Source organism: Littorina saxatilis, linkage group LG6, assembly GCF_037325665.1.
Source record: "Littorina saxatilis isolate snail1 linkage group LG6, US_GU_Lsax_2.0, whole genome shotgun sequence".
Classification (NCBI taxonomy): Eukaryota; Metazoa; Mollusca; class Gastropoda; order Littorinimorpha; family Littorinidae; genus Littorina; species Littorina saxatilis.
The window spans coordinates 47,581,442-47,587,653 of NC_090250.1; the positions used below are offsets into that span (position 1 = coordinate 47,581,442).

General features: G+C 43.2%; 1 long non-coding RNA gene across 1 annotated transcript in view; it reads left to right on the forward strand.

Moving 5' to 3' along the window:
• LOC138969378 (uncharacterized) overlaps positions 1–6,187 on the forward strand; it is a 114,425-nt gene extending 108,238 nt beyond the window's left edge. The window contains exon 2 of the long non-coding RNA XR_011456444.1: positions 5,340–6,187. This is a non-coding gene — a long non-coding RNA (uncharacterized lncRNA). The remainder of the gene's footprint in view (positions 1–5,339) is intronic.
• The last annotated feature ends 25 nt before the right edge of the window (positions 6,188–6,212 follow it).

The following is a 6,212-nucleotide window of genomic DNA, read 5'->3' on the forward strand; positions in this document are numbered from 1 at the left end:
TTGGTCACATACCTTTTACATGGGATAAGACCATCCCTCCACTTGGTCACATACCTTTTACATGGGATAAGACCATCCGTCCACTTGGTCACATACCAAAAATCAACATCAGAACTGTTTAGTTTTGCAGATTGACACAGTATTCCTCAAGAAATACTTCATGAAAAATTCCAACTCTGCACAGTAATTACACGTGCAGGGTGCTGATTATGTTGTATATATATATATGTGCGTTTAAGTGGAAGGATGGGCGGGGATGTAGCTCAGTCGGTAGCGCGCTGGATTTGTATCCATGGCAGTTGGCCGCTGTCAGCGTGAGTTCGTCCCCACGTTCGGCGAGAGATTTGTTTCTCAGAGTCAACTTTGTGTGCAGACTCTCCTCGGTGTCCGAACACCCCCCGTGTGTACACGCAAGCACAAGACCAAGTGCGCACGAAAAAGATCCTGTAATCCATGTCAGAGTTCGGTGGGTTATAGAAACACGAAAATACCCAGCATGCTTACTCCGAAAACGGCGTATGGCTGCCTAAATGGCGGGGTAAAAAACGGTCATACACGTAAAATTCCACTCGTGCAAAAAACATGAGTGTACGTGGGAGTTTCAGCCCACGAACGCAGAAGAAGAAGAAGAAGAAAGTGGAGGGATGGTAAAAGCCTGGCCAAATCTAAGTTGGTGAGACAAATTGTTTTCACGGGGAAAAAAAATCTCTGCTTTAACTCATTGTCTCCCAGGTACGGATATATATGTCCGTACCCATTCTTATGGCTCTATCTGACTTCGTACGGATATATCCGTACATACAGTCACTTCAGTCGCTTCCTGTAACGTCGATCTAACCCCTGCATTCCAGCGTGTTGATACACAGTTTCTACACAGTTACTACAATTCTGAGTGACAGTCGGTCTCGGCTGAAAAAAACTTGGTCAACATAGGTGGGGTAGAAAGTGTTAAGAAAACAAGATGTGACTGCACTAAACAAAATTTTAGCATTGCTGTGCTTTTGCACAGAACACTCTTCAGAGTTTACATTACTGACATACTGTAACAGACTTATGAACACTGGACTGTGTGAATGAGGATGTTGATGACTGTGCATAGCAGTAGCATGCAAACTTTAATGCATGCATAATTTATGGTTTGTACGATCGCGTGGTTTTGATTACGAAGAATTGCAGCAAGTACATAGTTCTTGCCTTTTACCAGTGAACATCACAGCTTTGGAATCGTGCAATCCTTTTCTCATAGAAATTTACTTTTAACAATGACCCATTGAATGTGGCGGGGTGGTAAGATGTCAGCCTTTTAATCGAAAGGTCGTGAGTTCGAATCCCGGCCGCAGCCGCCTGGTGGGTTAAGTGTGGAGATTTTTCCAATCTCCCAGGTCAACTTATGTGCAGACCTGCTAGTGGATTATCCCCCTTCATGTGCACACGCAAGCACATTAAGACCAAGTGCGCACAGAAAAGATCCTGTAATCCATGTCAGAGTTTGGTGGGTTATAGAAACACGAAAATACCCAGCATGCTCCCTCCGAAAGCGGCATATGGCTGCCTATATGGCGGGGTAAAAACGGTCATAGTCATACACGTACAAATCCACTCGTGCAAAAACTCCAGTGTGCGTGGGACTTTCAGCCCAGGAATGCAGAAGAAGAAGAAGAAGAATGTAAAAAGGACCCATGATCTTAAAAATTGGTCAGTCAATGACCCACTTTTGGCTGGTTCTGATCTAGCCTTTGTGCTCTGTGCGATCCTGCACAGTGCTCCAGTCAGACTCGGTTGTGAGATCTGATCTCCACAATTATATTGACTCTTTGTCTCGGCCCGCTATTGCGCGGGGCCGCTATTGCGCGGGGCCGCTATTGCGCGGGGCCGCTATTGCGCGAATCTTTAGGGTTAGGGTTAGATTCGCGCAATAGCGGACCCGCGCAATAGCGGCCCAGCCCCGGATATCTAGTGTTTGGATGCAACTTGTCATTTTTTGGCATTATTTGTTACTCAATTTTTGATTTTGTAATCAGCATAATGGGCATTATTTAATGCGTTGCAATGTGTTAGTTTTACCAGGAATAGTGGTTCCCCTACCATTGTTTTGTGTATTACAAAATATTCTGTTATGTCTAGAAAGCTTTCCAGAACCTTCCCGTAAGTCACCAGAACTTTTGCCAAAATGTCTAGAAAGCTTCACATAGATATATGCAACCTGCACCAAGTATAATGACTGTTCTACAGCATTGTTTTGTGTCCATAGGGATCGATCTCAGAGTGTTTTTCTGTGTGTGTGTTTTTGGCTCGGTTAAGTTGTTTCATAGTACCAAGCATAAACTGATCACTGCAGTGCTTTAAAGGACCAACTATTGTTCTTTTATGTACGAACCACAACTGCTCATTTTAGCAACATTTTGCATAATAAAGAGGTTTTGTGATACAACAAATCTTAGCATTGTTATGGGGATGAATCTCCCCAATACTTTGCTTGAACTCAGACGACTCATGCCCTTGTTCAGCTTTTCTTGATGCCTTACTGTGGTGACCTTGGATACATCCATTTGTACCAAATAACAGGCTCAAACACGGCATGTTTTATGCTTTTAATTTGTTAGACTTAATGGCAAAAGCTGCATGGGGTGACTCATTGGAGAAGCTTTCTAGACATAATGGCAAAAGCTCCATGGGGTGACTCATTGGAGAAGCTTTCTAGACATAATGGCAAAAGCTCCATGGGGTGACTCATTGACATTGGAGAAGCTTTCTAGACATAATGGCAAAAGCTCCATGTGGTGACTCATTGGAGAAGCTTTCTAGACATAATGGCAAAAGCTCCATGGGGTGACTCATTGGAGAAGCTTTCTAGACATAATGGCAAAAGCTCCATGTGGTGACTCATTGGAGAAGCTTTCTAGACATAATGGCAAAAGCTCCATGGGGTGACTCATTGGAGAAGCTTTCTAGACATAATGGCAAAAGCTCCAGTGACTTACGGGAAGGTTTTAAAAAGCTGTCTAGACATACCCGAATATTCATTGCTCAGAATATTACAGGGAATATGGAAAAACAATTTACATACACATGGAATGAGGACTTTCACCAGCCAATCACAAGTTGTCTCTGTCTTTTTGCTCTAGTATGTTGTGTTTGAGATGTAAACATATTTTTGTTTGTTTCTGTGATGTTAAAGTAACCAATAATCTCGGGTGTTTGGTCATGGCTAACCATTTAACGTAGTTATCACCTTCACTTCTTAAAATCCTATCGGTCAACAGACAGCCAAGGTGTAGACTGCTGTGGCCTGTTAATTGTCAGAAAGGTCTCAGTATTGTTCGATATACAATGGATGGAGATGATATTCACTGCACATTGCATACATATTTCCTCTGTGTTTAGAAGTGTACATGTACTTGTAATATCGGTGAGACAAGCAGCTGAACTGTCCAAGTGCTGATGGTATGAGGGTGTAGCAAGTGCCCGATGTAAACATGTGACATGAGATGCATTCTATAGGTTTATTGTTGTTCATGTTGCTACTGCTGCTGACGGGCGCAGTGGCGTGGTGGTAAGACGTCGGCCTCCTAATCGGGAGGTCGTGAGTTCGAATCCCGGTCGCTACAGCCTGGTGGGTTAAGAGTGGAGATTTTTCCGATCTCCCAGGTCAACTTATGTGCAGACCTGCTTGTGGCTTAACCCCCTTCGTGTGTACACGCAAGCACAAGACCAAGTGCGCACAGAAAAGATCCTGAAATCCATGTCAGAGTTCGTTGGGTTATGGAAACACGAAAATACCCAGCGGAGTGAAGCTGACTATGCTCTCAGAGTATAGTGTGGGGAACCCAAATGGGCAAACGAGCTTACAAGTAACCAGATAATTCTGGAATGCTGAAGAAGAAGAAGAAAGCTACTGCTGCTGCAGTTGTAGATGTTAATTGTTCTTACTTGGGCTAGCATTTGTATGTGCTCACATTTACCTGTGACTTGCAAGTGTTATGTTCATGAACATACATGTATTCTTGATATAATGAAGTGCCTTCGGTATACATATGCCTTTCATGTGATATCTGCTTGTACCTCAGTTCAGATGTTTGTCCCCTGCAAGTGTCTCATGTTTAGATGTATCCCTGCCAAGGAGCCTGTAGGCTATGTCTTTATATCCCAAGCAAAGTCTGTTTATACGAGTTTTGAGCATAAGGCAGCACAGCATTTTCTCCCATGTCAGTGTCTTTCTTAAGGCCCGTCCAGACACTCCCGGCCGACCCTGTCCACATTTGACTTATGCTCAAAACGGCGCACCCCGTCGTGCTATGACCGCGAAGCGTTATTTGCAGAAGAATAGCGCGTGTTCTAATTTCTATGACACAGACATAGAACGACGGAAATTTGACCAATCAGAGCAAACCAGAGCGATGACGTCAGCTGCTCGCGGCGCGGCAGTCGAATGCAACTGAACGGTGACCCGCTCACTGATACCGCGTTGTGAAAAAAATCGTCGATGTGTGGCCACTCGGCAAATCCCGCGCGACGCACAAAACGGCCTGCGGCGCATAGAGCGTAAAACGGCGGCCAAGTCTGGACAGGGCTTGACTTCTACACCACTTTGTCTGATGTGCATGTGTGACAGGGGAGGCTACCGCTCCCTTCACAGCAGACTCTGCACCCGAGTTGTTGGCCTTTAAGTCAACACCGGTGCATTATAGAATTCTGTTTGTGATGGGGTCTGGTGGTTTCCGATTGTCTGTATGTTCATGGAAACCTTCGGGTTTGCATAACAGTTTTTATAGGGCTAAGAAATTAGAGTGTGCGGGGGGCGGAAGGGTGGTGAACCACTGTACATAAAGGGAAAGTTTGTGTGCGTGCCTGTGTGTCTTCTTAATCTAAGACAAATGTCGCCAATGTTTTTACAGAGTGACGTTAAATAAACGATTTTATCATCATCATCATCATATTGTCTGTATGTTCATGGAAACCTTCGGGTTTGCATAACAGTTTTTATAGGGCTAAGAAATTAGCCCTAACATTTTCAATCCTGTTTGATTGCACTTCGCTTCCCGAGGTGATCGTAGTGTTTCGGCACACGGTTACACATGCATCATGTGTATGTATATGATTTGTGATTCTCTTTTTATTGGTTTTGTCTGTTCACAGTAACCCCCCCGCTGGTTAGGGGGAAGAATTTACCCGATGCTCCCCAGCATGTTGTAAGAGGCGACTAACGGATTCTGTTTCTCTTTTTACCCTTGTTAAGTGTTTCTTGTATAGAATATAGTCAATTTTTGTAAAGATTTTAGTCAAGCAGTATGTAAGAAATGTTAAGTCGTTGTACTGGAAACTTGCATTCTCCCAGTAAGGTAATACATTGTACTACGTTGCAAGCCCTGGAGCAAATTTTTGATTAGTGCTTTTGTGAACAAGAAACAATTGACAAGTGGCTCTATCCCATCTCCCCCCTTTCCCCGTCGCGATATAACCTTCGTGGTTGAAAACGACGTTAAACACCAAATAAAGAAAGAAATAAAGTGGTCTTTCATTTGCAACGTTTTACCTTTTGATCTTGTCTTTAAGCAAATATACTTCAATGTATAGAGAAAAAAATTGGGGGGGGGGGGGGGAGGGGGGGATATATGTATGAGCACTTCCCCGTTCTTGATAACATACACCACTGCCACTATTTGATGTTTGTTTCACAACATGTCCACAGTTAAGTTGTGAATCAAAAGTGTTGTCTTCCTGTTCGCAGTGTGTACTTTTTTGAATGGACACTGGACACCTAATGGAGAGGAGCGGTACAGAGAATCAGTCTATTCATTGTCATGCTCACCCTGTATGTTAACGTCAATCTTGAACAAGCTTTCAAAAACAATAGTAGTGCTACGACCAGCATTAAACATTATGAATCATGACCTTATGAAGATGATGAATAACAAGGAATACATTTTGTCACTCTGTTTTGTGAACTCAAGTTTTGCCGCTATCTTTCTGTAATTATAACATCACTACAGCTGTATGTCCGCCTGTCTGTGATTGGTCTGCCTGTACATGCATATGCTTTATTGGATTAAGATAGTGTGTGTGTGTGACTGTGAGCGTGTTTGTGTGGGAAATAATATGTTTAGCATTAATTACTACTGCAAAATGGCTTGATCACTAACTAATAATATTGAAGAAATGTGAGTCATTAAAACGTTAACACTTACTAGTAATGCCTTTTGGCTCTCTCTTAC